Here is a 16,234-nt window from a genome sequence, read left to right on the forward strand (position 1 = left end):
GGAGAGCAGGAATATGAGATGAAAGGAATATGAGATGAAAAATAAAAACTGGCATGAGTTTCCTTCAGTCTCAGTGAGAGTGACCACCACTGGCCTAAAAGATAACAGAGCTATATATCAACGAGAGGTCGTGCGGCAAGGCAGCTTGGAGCCATTGCTAATAATAAATCAAGTCACTCATCTTCCATGGCAGAAAGGCATGAGGCTACTGCATATAATAAGAGCCAGTTGTGAAATAGTTTAATAGAGTTGTAAGACGTTTTTAACTTGCTAACGGTCTTAATTCAATTTTCCTTATCAGTATAGAAATGGTGGCATATGCATATAAAACTCCTTTGCCCTTCTAACCCCTGCACACACACATATGCAGAAGAGGAGTCTGGAAGATCTCACCTTTCATATCTAATCTGTATTAGACATCCTTATCCCAAGAGAAACATTCTTTTACCTTCTAAGATTTTCCTGTAATGGGGAGGATCTTAAGTAAACTTTATTGGAGTTTCTAGTTTACTCCAGTTGCATTTCAGCTACTACCTTTTATCTCCCTTGACATCATCAGGAGGAAACCATTCCTGCTCTCCTCCTCTTCCTCCCAAGAGGCAGGCTCACAAGTCCCACCACTCAAAGCCAGTTCCCACTATCACGTCTAGCAACCCTGAGGTCTCCTACAAACTCTTGTGCCAACTTTGGCCATGGACCACAGGAGGAATTTTACTTAGGGGGCACAGTGGGACATTTAGTTTGTCCTCCAGGGGCCACCTCTTTCAATGAGGAGACCCCATTCGGAGTGGCTGAAGTCTGCTGAAAGGGCTAAAGTGGAACGTGGCCTTGGGTTTCTCCTCTGTTGCTTCCTCACTGCACCATCTGATTTGTACCCTTCAGTGTGGAGTAGGAACTGGTCCTCTTTTCTAGGCCAGTCATCTCTCAGGGTGATCTGCTAACTTCACATGGCCTGAAGCATCTCGACACAAATACTACAACAGGTGAATGTGATTCAGTGGTTCTAGGCTGCAGGTGGTTTTGCTGGCAATGGCCAAGTGTGGGTGCTACTGGCATCTAGAGGGTAAAGGCTGATGATGCCGCTAAACAGCCTGTAACGCCCAGGACAGCCGCCCCATAACAAAGAATTGTCCAGTCCACTAAGTAACAGTGCTGAGGTTGAAAGGCCCTGAATAAGACAGCACCAACCACACATTTCCTCGGGATCAAGCAGGTACAGGAATGAGTTAGACGGACATCAACAACTGGGACCTCAACGTGCCTGGCGATAGCAGAATGAAGGAGAATTTGGCATAGCATAGAGTAAAATTTGGGGTGACCTTGGTTCATCATACATACAATTCAAAAAATATACAAATTAACTTGAAAACAAAGCATGTAGGCTGTGCGCCTGTGCTCACATCACACTTTGCAGTCCTCTGTGCCTAAGGATAAAATAACGGCTCCTCCAGAGCACTGTGTTCCGGGAGGCACCTTGTCGTCCACACCTGCATCTCTCTCCCACCCTCTGTCTCTAAGCCCTCTCACTGGATGGTCTCCTGTAACCTCCTGACTTCTCTGTCCCCATCCTCCTTCACCTTTCGTCAGCAATTCGTAGAGCTTCCCCCTCCTTTGGCATCCAATCTCCTGCCCTCTTCTCTTCTCCTGGTGCCATGTTGATTACTCCTACTTTTCTGCATTTCTTCTCCTTCTCTTCTTAGTTGTGGGTGGACCTCAGGGAGCTGGCCATGCCCATGTTTCTTCCTGTCTAGCACCCAAATACCCTGACTGGCCAGGAAGTAATGTACATTAATAAAGAGGCCAGGGGTTTACATTTGACATGTAGAAATCAAATCCATCACTACCATAAAGAGATGCACTCTCTTCTATTTTTCTTGAAATATATAACCTTCTCAGTTTTTCATTTTCACCTTTTAGATTAAGACACATTAACAGAAATATTTTCTGCTGTAAGAAAACCAAAACTGCAGGGGAACAAAGATTGTCCTTTTTCGTTTTTGCATTTTTATAAAACTGCTTTATTTAGATAATCCACATATCATATACTTCAACCTTTTAAACTGTACAGTTTAATGGTTCTTACCATGTTCAGAGTAGTTCAACCATCACCACAATCAACTTAAAACACTGCATCACCCCAAAAAGAAACCCCATACCCTTCATCCATAGGTCCAGGTCTCTTTCCGGACCCCCTCCCCAGCCCTAGACAAACATTAATCTACTTTTTGTTTAATATTAAATGTTAGGAGATGATGGGAGTGGTGGAGACTCTGATGAATTAGAGAATTCATCTGTGATCTCGAGGGGGCAGGCCCTGCCCAGCTCAAGCTGTTTTAGTCACAGGGCAGTGTGAGTTCATAGTTAGCCTCATCTTTCAATTTTTAAAAAAGAAGCCAGAAATCAATATTTTAAGTACAATCTCCTGATTTAAAAATGTTGGCTTAATTTAAAAATTTTCAAAAGCACACAAATAAACATGCTTATGAGCCACATATGAGTCATTCCCACTAAGCTTGAACCTCCCCAAGCCCACATCTAAGCATGCTACGTGTGGCATGTTCTCACTGCTGACAAGGATGACACTCCCATGTGGATGGTTTCTAACCCTTTGTCTCAACCTCTGAATTGCCTCAGCATCTGTCCTTCATTTTCAAGCACAAGAACTGCAAACGGGACACAATGGATTTTAGTATCATAAATTCCATATCTCCAAATCAAGCTCACATCTTCCCATATAAACTTACTGCTTTGTCCCTTTCTCTGACCTTTCAGTTAACCTGGTTTGAAACCCCAGCTCCATTTTTAAATTTCTCCTTCTCCCACACTTCTCAACTCCAATAAATTGTAAAGTCCTATTGATTTAACTGTAAAATCTTACCTACCTCCACTCCTCCTACTCTAACCTTGTATCAGACCCACATTAGCTGTCACCTGGGGATGACTGCTATAGCTCTCTAGCCGGTCTCATGCTGCTCTCAGTTTCTCCCCACTAATAAGTCCATCCTCTATTCTTCTGCCTGGTGAGCCTCCCCAAGCCCACATCTAAGCATGCTACCACTTACAATTAGCATACGCAGGAACTTTCAATAGCTCTAAATCACTGAGATTGGCATTCGAGGCCCTTCCAGCCTGTGTCCAATCTGCCTTTCCACTCCTCTTCCCTCCATTCCACTTTATATAGAGTTTACTCCCACTTAATCACTTCTTATCCATGTTCCCTCCACCCCTGGAATGCCTCTAGGTCCATACCACTTCCTACATGCCACTTCCCTGACCATCACAGCAGTCATGTCTCCCTCCTCTAAACTCCCATGATACTTTATTTCACTTGCTCACATTGCTGCCACTTTCTATCCTGTGAAATAGTACTTGTGTTTAGCACCCCGAATGTATATTTTAATATTGGTCCAAATCCATGTTTGATTTACGCTAGTATGCCTGAATCTTTGAACACAAGGTCTGAGACACAGAGGATGTTTAATAAATACTCGTTAAATAAATAGCTAATAAATTATTCTTATTAAACTCTGAACCACATTACATACTTGTTTTACCAGCAGATTTATATTCTTAATTCTGTCTTGCTTAAGCTAAAATTATTAGGTTTATATTTTTCAAACTGTAGAAGCTTGTTGCTTACATGCTTGCCAAGTGGTAGGATGAAGTAAAGAGTGAACTTAAAGTTGGCCAAGGAAAAGCCATACGTGAATAAGTAAGAATTTCTAATTAGTTAAGTACTAAAAAAAAAAAATTTTTTTTTTTTTGGTAATAAATCCTTAGGAGCTTCCCAGGTCTCAAGGATGTTTTGAGGGGTCAGAGTCACATTTAGCCAGCAACAGCTATTTAAAGAACTACAAAACCAATGGGAATGGTATTCAATATATACTTTGTGGTTTTCTGGACAGGTAAGCTTGGGTTCTAAGTAAGGGCCATGGGTGCAAATGCCCCTGGAAAAGTTCCTAATGGAAACCCTCTGTGAGCAAGCTTGAAGAGCTATATTTGCAGGTGTGCTACAAACTTTAAGCTACCACAGAGCAGTAATAGCAGGGCCTTGAAAGTTAATGATAAGAAAAGACAAATTTGCAAAGTACTATAATCTATGCATGCAGTAAGCCCTTTATATATAAGGAAGGCTTACATCTTGTATGAACTTCATATCTTAATTACATCTTTTTTGATCCTTTATAAGCACCCAATGAACTAGGCAAGTATCATCATCCTTACTGATAGATAAGGCTGTGAGAGATTACGTGAGTCTCCCAAGGCCCCATGGTTGCTTAATGACAGGGTTCGAAGTCAACCAGGCTCACTGAACCTTAATCACCACTTCACTCAGCTTCTCCAGGCTCATTATGTCAAATAGTCTGCACTCCACCAGCCCAGGGGCTCCCTGGGAGGGGCTGGCAGAGCCAAAGGCCTCTCTGCAGGAAGACACTGACGGAGGTGTGTTGTGAGCACGTTATCACTCATCTGAGCTCTGCATGTCACTCGGGCTCCACACTCGGCTTCCTCTGCTCTGATGTACAGTGATAACCTAGGGCAAGGGGTTTCCAGAAAGCCAATGCACGTCCTGGCCCGACAAGTTATTTAACCTTGCTCGACTGGCCCAGAAGCCAACTCATGCAAATCAGGTGGCCTGAAAATGACCCTCTTTGGTCAGAGGCTTAAAAATCTGGTCATGATTGGAAAGTTATTTCATTTAATAAGGCCTCCAATAGGAGAAAACAATTGAAGTGTGGTGATTAGTGGTGGGACTGCTTGAGAGAGAACTGGGAGAAAGGGAAATGGGGAAGCTGTCAGTTACCATAAATTTGTAACTTTATTTTCAACTAGAAAACTCAGTGGTCTCTCATGTCTTTTACTTTCAAGCATTCCTATGTGAGGACTGGTGTAAGTCAACATTAATGCTGTTTATGGGAAATTTAAGATAGAAGGAATCAGTTTACTGGTTTTTTAGGAAAGGTGACTTCCTGTCCAATGACCTAATTAGTCAGAAAATAGATAAGTGAATCTTCTCTATGCTCATTTGCAGCAGAAGTCCTAAAATTGGGGTGCCTTCTCCCTCTTTCCTTTATGATGACTGTGATATTTAGATCTGCCGAGGCAGTATGACTCCATTGTACTGGAATTTGGTTGACTCCAATACAAATTTTTAAAAAGTGGAATACATGAACTAGGTTTTAAAAACATGTTCATTATTGAGGATTTTTCATTGTCCCAGGATTGAGCCGGCAGTAATATCTGAGTAAGCTACACAGAGAAAAACTTATTTACCCTGAAGTAAGGTCTCTCTAAAAAAGACTGTGGGAACATTCATTCTCCACTCTCAGAGACTCTTGACTTTTAGGTAAGTCAAAGCATGTTCTCTTTCTGTGATGGCTTACCCATCTGTAAAATGTGAATAATAATTTGTGCCTCCACACAACCAAAGGTTCTTAGGGACCCTTAGATGAAGATAAATGACAGGAACAAAGATGATTCAACACTGAAGATGAAATTCTAGGGAAAAGAAGCTTAGTCATCATCTATATGTTTTTTATTCGCTAAAAATGAGGCAAGCTAGTAAAAGTCAGTAATGAAGGGGTTAAAACAACAGGATTTGGATTCTGAAATGTCTTTCATGACTGCTGTCTTTTGGATTCAATTCCCTACTCCTCTGGAGTGGGAGTTGGTTTATGAAGACAAATTTTTCACAAGGCAAGGGGCTCTCTCTCTGCTCTGTACACAGGGCATAGTCCTTGTGCAATCAGACTGGAGGAGGATAATCAGGTTGCTATGTAGCCTTGGTTTCCAAAAAGGCAATGGCCTCTGGTACCAACCTGTGTCAGTATTACAAGAGGCCTGTTGGGCAGCCTTCAACGAGGAAGCTCCTTCTCTGCAGACATTTCAATTTATGACTCCTGTGCTAAGAAGTTCTGGGAGGTCAAATTGAATCTCTAGTACATGACATAAAAGTGTCTGCTCTGTAGCAAAAGAGTCATCTTTAAAAGAACAGACTTTTCCCTGTTAAAAAAATAAATAAAAGTGTAAACAAAGCAAATTCCCAGAACAGGAACAGGTATGAAGGAAAAGTTCACAGCCTAAGAGGGCTGGATATTCTGGACATTTGGTCCCTCCTGCCCCTTGAGATGAAAGACAACTTATTGAGACTAGAAAGGGGAAATTAAAAAGAAAAAAAAAAAAAGAAAAGAAAAAAGAATAAGAATACCTAAAATGTTTTCAATACTGAAATAAGTTCAGAGAAGTTGATGGTATGTTCCCATTGGAATTGACATTATCAATTGTCTTTCTTATCTCTTGTCCTCACATTCTGAAGCATGTTCTATATAACACATGATAGGATATGGTCAGCTGCTGGCAGGGAGGCGGGACCCTGGCGTTCTATTTCTCACTTAGCTGAGGGCTTTTAATGAAACCAGGGGGAGAAGGAGCATGACGTAACAAAGAACATCAGAGCAGGCCTTGGCATGGCCAGTTACTTCACCTCTCTGAGACTCAGTTTCCTCATCCATGACAGGAGGAAGGGTTGCTCAGAATGATCTCAAAAGTTCCTGTCTGTACTAAGAACTCTCAATCTATTGCACTTTGATGATAAGAAACGAATTCCTCCTTCTAGACCTCACTTAGTTCAGAAAGGTTGAGAATGCTCTACTCCACGTGCTGTGTCTGAAGAGCTGTGCCCTAACCAGGGCCCACTTAGGCCTGAAGAGAGTGCAGATGTGTGGTGCCTTTCCCAAGAGCAGACTCGGGATTTTCTTAGTCTATCCTACCTACTGATGGGTAAACGTGTTGGGCAGTGGCCAAGTGCCGGCAGACACAACTTGACAATCACAAAGCTTAAAGATGGCAGTCTGAGTGAGAGAGTAGGGATTAAAAGGGGGTTATTACCCATTAAACTCAGTTTCTCCTGTTTAAAACCAGGCCCGTGGAAGTTGCTGAGATTCAGCATGTTCTGTGTTGGGTCATTCATTTGAACTGGGGAAGTGACTGAGAATCTTGGTTAGCCCCAGAAGAAAGATGAAGTAGGGAAATTATTAGATCTGCTTTTTCCTAATTTTCTCAGAGTAGCCTAAATTTTCTGTTAGTGGATAACCAGCTCTTGCTCTCCTTGATGCAGAGAGTCAGAATTTCAGCAACTGACACTGAAGAGGATAAAATGGGGTATGAAAGGCAGGAAGAATGCCTAGGATACTTATTTCTAAAATAAGGATTTTAGATGACCTACAAGCTCTATGAGGCCCCAGGGCAAAGGTGGCATACAAAAGAGACTGGGTCAGGCTCAGACATCTATCCTCCAGCAAAACTAATTTCCTTGGGGGCTTGTGGTTCTGTAACTGAACCTGTGAACCAGCTGCATTTAATGTGAGCTCTACTTCCTCAGGTCTTTAAAATTGACAATGGTCTGTAGGTCAAGTTCCAACGGAAGTGATATTTCTGACCTCACTCTATAAATAGAGCACTGGAAAAAACCCATCAGCTGCAAATGGTCCAGGGACCACACGCTATCTATTAAGTAAGTAACCGCAGTATCTGTGCTGCCATTTTAGATGAGAAAAAAATATCTTTTGTTATTTATAATCTTCTGAGCTTTGAGAGTCTCAAAATACTTTAAAGCTATTAGTCTTCTTTCAGATTTACAAGTAAAGGATCTGAGGCATAAAACCACACAATAACTGCCTCAATATCATCTGCCCACTGGGGAAGGCATGTGGCCTGGTAAAGAATAAGGCTGCTTCACTTCGGTAAAGCAGAAAATTTCATTCCTAATGTCTCTTGGCTAGAGGGGAAAGAGGCGAATTCAGTCCAAAAGTCTTTGCTTGCACAACACACCTATGCTGATCCAAGTTTCCATACAACTCATTACTGAGGAAGGTAAGAAATGTGACGAAGACAAGGAAAGGTGGGGGCAGTCAGAACCTTTGGAATGCAAGAGTTAGGGATGGCTTAGTCCTCCACAGCAGAAGGTAGAAACAGAGTCAGCCAACGCCTAGGAAAGAGACTGGTACGCACCAGCACAGAGCACTCAAATGACTCCACTGACTCTCATGTGGGGGGAAAAGAGTCTCCCAGAGTCTTAAAGTGATCATTTAAGTTACCATCCAACCAGGGCAATTTTGAGAATGAAATGGGGACATTTTAATAATTATATTGGGATAACTGAGATAAATCGGGACTGTTCTGGGCAAGCCAATATGTATAGTCACCCTATGGGGATACTCAGTTTCTTCTGTTTAAAACCAGGCCCATGGAAGTTGCTGAGATTCAGCATGTTCTGTGTTGGGTCATTCATTTGATCCTGGACAGAATATGTCCAGGATCAGGATGAGGTTGTTTACCCTATAAGAAAATGGTCAGTCAAGACCCATCTCATCTACCAACTGAAAGTTCTACAGGGAATACTGCATATATTCTGTATATGTTTTCAGTAACAATCATGAAGGTCCTCAAAGACAGCTAGGAAAACAGTAACAGGTTTGAGAAGAACAGAACGAGGGTGTATGAATAAAAAGAAGCAATCTCTCCCCACCCCCTCAGCAGCTCAGCTTCCAATATTGCCCAAGAAGCCATGCCCTTGAACCCTTTCTCCAATAATACAGCTTTCTTCCTGCTACCTGCTATTTAAGGGGGAAAAATCCTGAATGGTGACATGTAGCTAGGTCTCCTGACCCTTTGGAAAAATTCTTTAATTAAAAATAAATTCACTTACTAGAGAAAACACATACTATCCTTAAGTAAACACAGCCGACCCTTGAACAATACAGGTTTGAACTGAGTGAGTCCACTTACACATGAATTTTTTTCAATAAATACATGGGAAAATTTTTTGGAGGTTTGTGACAATTCGAAAAAACATTTTCTTCTCTGTAGCCTACTTTATTGTAGCGATACAGTATAAAATAAACATACACAGTATCCGTTAATTGACTATTCAGGTTGTCAGTAAGGCTTCCAGTCAACAGTAGGCTATTAGCAGTTAAGTTTTGGGGGAGTCAAAAGTTACACATGGATTTTTGACCATGGCCAGAGTTGGTAACCCTAGTCCCCCTGTTGTTCAAGAGGCAACTGTACTAGTAAAATATAATGATGAAAATGTAAAACTCAACCACTTAAGGAAATCCGAGGCATATTCTCCTTGAATTTCGGCTGCATTCAATATAAGCCAGGAGGATGCTTATATGAGATGGGTTTTCTTCCACCATGTGTTCTATCTGCTCACTGAAAATACGTGAAGTCCTCAAACCATGCCCATCAGCCATCCTGGTATGAGCTTTGCTTTTCTATTCTCACTGCAGAAGCTAAGGCAGCAGGAGGACAGCAGAGCTGGATTCTAATAAGGCTCATGTATTATACATGGTCATCATCTCATTTTTTGACCACTTGATATTTTTTCCAGGTGACTTTTTTTCTGGGTGAATCAGAAAGAATGTAGCCACTTACTCTGATTTCAGATTGTGCTGCTGGAGAAAAATCACCCTCACATGTAGGCATTCAAGCAACTGCCTTTGGAGATAGCTAGAAAGGGTAAAAAGTGGCATATCCTTTATTAGTCACTCTTCCTGGGGAGATTTAAACTATACTAAAGTAATATCTGAGAGCTTTACATATCCAAGGAGCCAGTCGACAATGAGTAAGCCAGGTGACAGCCCACTCGTCTAAAGAGCAAAGGGACACACTAATAGTCAAAGGGTTTGCCCTCAGGAAATTAGTTCCCAAGGCAAGCCCAGGTCTAGGTAACAGGGCCCTTTTCAAAGTTTTTGGCTGAGGCACAATCAGGCCCAGATAAGCCTGCTTTTGCTGGCACTGGATCACTGACTCTTTGCAAGTAATAAGGAGAGAGGGGAAAAAGAAATGCTGTTGTTTATTGGGAGATAGGTTTTTGAAGGAAAATATATCTTCAGAAACATCAGCAGCTTAAAAAAATAATTAATGCAAAAAGACAGTTCAACTAAATATGTCTATTCCTGGACTACATTTTGGGTCAGAAAAAAAAAACTTGTCATAAAGGACATTATTGGAATACCTGGCAAAGTGTGCATATGGCGGGCATATTAGATGATAGTATTCTATCAATTCTAATTTCGTGGATGAGATCATTGTATTGTGGTTATGTAAGAAAAGTGCTTGTTTTTAGGAAATAAGTGGTGAAATATTTGGGGATGAAGGTCATGATGTCTACAGCTTACTCTCAAATGACTCAGCAAAGATAATAATAAAGTAGCATTACAAACAAGTTAATAACAATAATTTGAGAGAGACAAATGTGGTAAAATATTAACAGCCTAGGTGAAGGGTATATGGGGGTTCACCATACTTTCCTTGGAACGTTTCTGTAGGACTGAACATTTTTTCTAGAAAAACAAAATAATAATAAAAATTTAGTGTGAAAATGTAGGTTGGTCTACCCTAAGAGATGACATGAGCCACTGATACAAAATCAAGACAAAGGAGTGGATCTCCTCACTATGACATTGTTTTACAGGTGTGTTTATGCACCTATACCAGGTAAACTACTTTGAAATATGCAGAAACTTTGCTTGCATCTCAAACCTAATGAATCAGAATCTCTGAGGGCTGAGGCCCAAGAGTCTGCATCTTCAGAAAGCTCTCCCAGATGATCCCTATGTATATTAAAATTGGTGAAAATAAATCATGTTTCAGGGATTGGCTGTTTTGCTTGCAATTCTAGACTTCTCAGACCCCACAGGCAGTCCATGATCCATCATGGATGCATTTGCATTGGAAACTCTCCACCTAGTACCTTGTGATGTAGTTCTGCATCCTTTCAGCATTGAAGACACCATTCTGGTGAATGCCCTCTGGCAAAGTTCTTAAGCCCCCTATCTGCTGACCTCATCCTGGACCCTGTTTCCCAAGCAGAATAGAGAAGAGCATCAGCATGTTCTGTTCATCATTTCCTTCTCCTGCCTCGAGGCTGCTGCCTGAAAATATGTTTCTGTGCCACCAGGGATTGGGGCACCCTTGTGAAGGAGTACTTGAGGAAGTTAAATGCTCTTTAGAAATGCCATAATTCATGTGAATGGAGTTGTTGTGAGAGGAGCCACCCAAGCCCTAATTCAGAAGGAGGAGGAGCAGCTGACAGCCTGTGGCACAAAACGGGACAGGGCCAGTTATGGTTTTCATTACCGTCCCTCCGCAGTCAGGCACCTCGCCTGCATTTCTCAGCTTTCCGAGTTCACGCTTCCCTTTGTTTCTTCAGTGAGAATAAGAACAGAGGACAAGTGAGAGAATAGAGAATCGAATGGGACAGGAGGCGGAAGCCCTGAGGTGCTTTGAAAACTCTACATAAGTGCGCCAGATGAATTCCACTGGAGCTGCTTCCCTCCGTCTCACAACATTAGTATCATCATTATTCCCACCTCATGGACAGAGAAGTGACTTGACTACAGACACCCACCTGTCAGAGGCAGAGTGGGGCCTGAGCCCAAGCACTATCTGGCTTTCTGGGGTTCCAGGCGGCCTCTCTTTTGGGATCAGAGAGCACAGCATTGTGGAGAATGCTTTCAATTACCACCCTGCCTGGAGTGTGAAGATTTACTGTTATACTTTCCTCCCACCCCACCTCAAGTGCCCCTTTGGGAAGTAGAATGATCACGATAGGAATCAGGGTATTTTCATTCGAGGGAGGGAATGGAATGCCGGCCTCACATGTTTGCTGCCTCTGAAGGCTGTGGGAAGGGGGTGTGGGGGAGGAAGCGAAGGCTGAACAGCGTGGTGAAGCAATCGCACTGTCCTCAGCATTCTGAGTCTCAGGCGAGAACCCAAAGGTTCTTTAGGTTTCTTTTCCCACAGTGTCAATTCAGCTTGCTTCCTTGCCATCTGGAGCTGGGCTTCCTGGGTCAAGGCTAGGAGAAGCTGCTGTACTTCTCACTCACACATGCACACCCAAGGGGTAGCCCCCTGGTCATCATGACAACACAAGGCTTGCAAGAAATCAGGGTCACAGACGAATGGAAAACTCCATTCATGCCAGGGATTCACGGCGGCCTCCAGATCACAAGTTGCAAGTTCCCAGCAATGGGCATATTGCCTGGGTACGGTGGAGGTCTTGGGCAATGGAGATGACCTGGCTTTAACTTCCTCAAGTGCTCCTTCACAAGGGTGTCCCAATCCCTGGTGGCACAGAAACATATTTTCAGGCAGCAGCCTTGAGGCGGGAGAAGGAAATGATGAACAGAACATGCTGATGCTAACAGGGTTATTTTAACTGGGGGGAACTGGTTTTGGTGGCGGCAGGCGGTCAGAAGACATCTGTGAAATGTGAGTTCTTAAGCAAAGAAATTTCCTTCTTCCTTGAAGGCCACTGTTTATCTAGAGATTGGACAGAACTAGGAGCTTACTGAAAATGACCAGATTCAGCACAGTGATCAAGACCACCAACTTGGTATAATAGGTCCCACATCTCAGGCATCTGTTGCTCTAAGACATAACAGGCAAGAATTAGGAGGTAACATTTTGGGATAATTAGTATGTTCCAGACACTAGGCTCAATACCTTATATATAGTATCTCTAGGAGGGAGATGCCATTATCACACCAATTTTCTAGGGAAGGAAGTTGGGCTACAGAGGGAGTAAGTGATTGCTCAAGGTCACCCAGCAAGTGGCAGAGCAAGAATTTGAACCCAGTAGTCCAACCAGTCACTTCTTTCATGGTTTCTTTCAGTCATTTGGAGAGCATCACAGGAATGACCATTCATCTCCCTCTCTGAGAGGGAAAAGTCAAGGAGCTCCCTCACTCAATTTTCTAGATAGTTCTCTCATTTTCTTTTCCTCATTAAATTGTAGTATTCAATTTCTTATACAGAGTCATCTGTGTGTGTCCAGAAAAGCTTATTTTAATAAGGTTCTCTCTCTATTGTTGGGAAACTCTTAGTCACAGGTTTCTAGAAATTGATACCAATGGAAAATAAATCTCCAGGTTCTGTAGATTTCCAAATGAAAATATGTAAAATAATCTTAGCTGCCAAAATCATGACTGACTTTTCCTTCTATGACTATAATCACCACATCTGGTTTACCTTCTTTGCCAGAAGTACATGATTAAATATCTTTTTGATATTTAGGATGTTACTATATTTTATGATATTTCTAAGTAGAATTGCTATGTTAGTCATCATTACAGTCCCACTGATAATTATGTTATTTCTTTTGTCAGTGTTAACTCTACAATGAAAAATAAAGTGGCAGAAGATAAATGTGATAGTCGGAAGAACTCCAGAGGAAACCAATTAGCCCATTTGTCATCTGTAATATGGTTGTGGGATAGGAAAGGGTGATAATCATACTTGATATTTACATGCACCTACTATGTGCCAGAAATGGTTCCAGGTGCTGTACATGATAAATAAATCTCCTAATCATCTCAACAACAACTTGAAGTTGGATACTATTTTACAGATGACCAAACTTTTCTCACATTTATATAGCTAGTAAGTGGTGGAGACAGGATTCAAACCCTGAGAGCCTGGCCCCAGAGCCTGTGTCCCGGCCTTCCCCATGATTCTGACAAGCAGCCAGGGCTGGGAGCCCTTGTTCTAGCTGACTTCCCATGTCAGCAGCTGAGTCTGACCCCAACAGTGGACCATTATCACATCCTTAGCCAAAGATAGCCCATAGTTTTCGTGACGTTACCATAGCCTCATCTTGTCTATGAACCAGAGTCATGGTATGAACAGAAGAGTCATGTACTAAGCATTTTTTTTAAGTAAAAGATTTTATCATCTTTGTTCTTAAGGGAAGCGACATGCCTAAGGTCACACACTTAGTCACGGGTCAGCACTGGTACAGACACTCCCTCATGGCCCCTCCTTGGACCTCAGGACCTGTTGCTTCACTTAGAAGACACCATGGCTGCCCGCCTGCTCAGGCACATCTGTGACTGTGCTCTGCTCTGTGCAGGACCAAAGGGGTCTCTGCGCCCGCTTCTCAATGGCCCTGGGTCTCAAATAAAAACAGTACAACAGCACCAATATAGCAGCCACAACATAATGATAATGAAATAAATGGCAGAAAGACCTCCAGGGTGCAAACATTTCCTTCAACTGATCACCAAGGAAAGCTAAGGGAGGGTTCCTTCTTCAAAGATGCAAGGGCCTGCCAGCAGGAACCTAAAACTCATTATTATTCTGTATTTTCTTTTTGCATCACTTAAAAGTTTTTCTATCCTCCCCCTCCTGTCAAAAGAATACCCCCCAAGAAAACCCCTAACTATAAAAGTAGCAAACTCTCTCTTCAAAAAAAGAGTTAAAAAATAAAAATTCAAAAACCCATAGTGGTTGCAAAAAGCTTTTTGTGGAAGAAGGGCAAGTTTTCTCTTAAGACAGGCTAATTTCCTAGGGTTGGGAAAAGAGAGATGAGAGGGGAAAGGGTGGGGGCGCAGAACAAGGTGGGTGGGAGAGGAGGGGATAAAGGAGGAAGGCTTGCTGGCTTTAAAAAGCAACATTGTCCAGAGAGGTGAAAGGGAACAGATGGCCGTGGAGAATGTGGCCCTCAAAGCCCCAAAGAAAGGGGCGACGCTGACAGATCTTGCTGTTTCCCATTGATGCCTGAATGTTCTCGTGTGGGCAGCCGAGGCCAGTGCAGGGGACAGACCTCTGTTCCCAGCGGCTCACTGGGGCACTGGCACTGAGGCTGACTGAAAAAAGGGCGGGTGAGGCGGGGCAGGGAGGGCCAAGCAGCTGTGGCCACAGAGGGAAGGACAGTGGGGGGCGTGCGGGCTTCCACGGCCTTCTCTTCTGGCCGGCTGGGAAGGTCAGCCCGGCGCTGGTCTTTGCCCTGGCAGAGGTGAAGGAAAGGACAGCAGCTGGGGCGGCCTCTCTTCCACAAACACCCCAGGGGATGCCTGTCCAGGACAAAATAGGTACCTTGGGAGAGGGAAATGAAGAAAATATTCCAAATGCTTTTAGAGGATTGAACATTCAAACTACAATAAACAAGAAATTTGGGTCTTTGAAAGAGGTCAGAGCATCCTGCCAAGTAAATCCCATATTATTCCATGGAGTCTCAGGGCACAGAAGTGATTTGCTGAGGAAACACAAAAATGAGTTGGTAGCAGACTCAGGAAGGAATCCAGGCATTGGTCTCGGAGGTGTGAGTCAGCCCTCAAAGAGGTGCAGAATTCAAAGTGGGGGGTTGCTGGACACAGCGGAATGACAGGCTGGGTAGAAAGGTGGCACCCCAGGGTGTGTTCGTGTGCTCACATATGTGCGGGCACCTGGTTGGACTGCTCATTGGCTGCTGTCACACCACACTGGAGGATGTTCCTGGGGACTCAAAAGTCACCACAGCGACTCTAGCTACACCACCTTTGGCCTCCTAGGAGGGGAAATCCTGACAGCCAGCCCCTGCGCACGGATGCCTGGAGAACAGGAGAAGAAGGGAAGGGTTTGGAGAAGCAGCGATTACAAAGAGGCCCATGAACTTCAGGGACAAAGATGCAATTGGTGTAATTTCCTTAATATAACTTTGATCAGGAAAATTACTGTTCCAAGTGACCCTTTGACTTCTCTCTACACCATCAAGAGGATGATGATACAATTCAGCCTTGTTCCTGCCACTAAGTGGGAGCCACAGTCTTCCTGGCTCATTGTCCAGTTGGTCCATAGAGAGCTGCACGTGTTTGAAACATTTCTCTGGTTTTAATTTTCCTCTCTTTTTTTCCCTGACCCTGAAAATGAGAGAGACCTGAACTCGGGGCTGAGAGTCTTTAAACAGTGGGACATGAGTCTGGAGAAACAGATACTCCATCAGAATAATCATTTGGAAACATTCCCATGTGCCAGTCTCCCATAAACATCTCTCATCTAACCCTCAGTGGAGGTGTAAAGGAAATTAAAAGGTAGCTCTAAATATATTTAGTGACCTGGCAAGTTCACTTCTACCTGGGTGATGTGCCTGTTTCCATGTGAAAGAGGATGCCACAATGGCCATCAAGCCCCATATTTTTCACCATATGAACATCTGAGTTACTGAGAAAATTCCCATGGTGCCACATAGTAAGAAAAGATCACCCGTGATGAAGACCTTGCCTTTTATTTCTCTGTTCCATCCAAATTGCTCTCCAGGCACTTTCGATTTAGAAGCTCCACTAATCAACCTTATGAACAGCAGCCCAGCCACTGCATAGAAATTACTTTGTATAGCTCCTAAGTGAAATTCCCCCGGGGGAGAGAAGATGCCCAAGGCTTTAACAATCACAACATAACACAGTCTCAG

The 16,234-nt window shown here is 43.1% G+C and overlaps 1 protein-coding gene across 4 annotated transcripts in view; it reads right to left on the reverse strand.

The window, feature by feature from the left end:
• Positions 1 to 16,234, reverse strand: part of RAD51B (RAD51 paralog B) — a 589,871-nt gene that overhangs the window by 69,668 nt on the left and 503,969 nt on the right. The window lies entirely within an intron of this gene.

The sequence above is a fragment of the Manis pentadactyla genome, chromosome 11 (genome assembly GCF_030020395.1).
Source record: "Manis pentadactyla isolate mManPen7 chromosome 11, mManPen7.hap1, whole genome shotgun sequence".
Taxonomy (NCBI): domain Eukaryota; kingdom Metazoa; phylum Chordata; class Mammalia; order Pholidota; family Manidae; genus Manis; species Manis pentadactyla.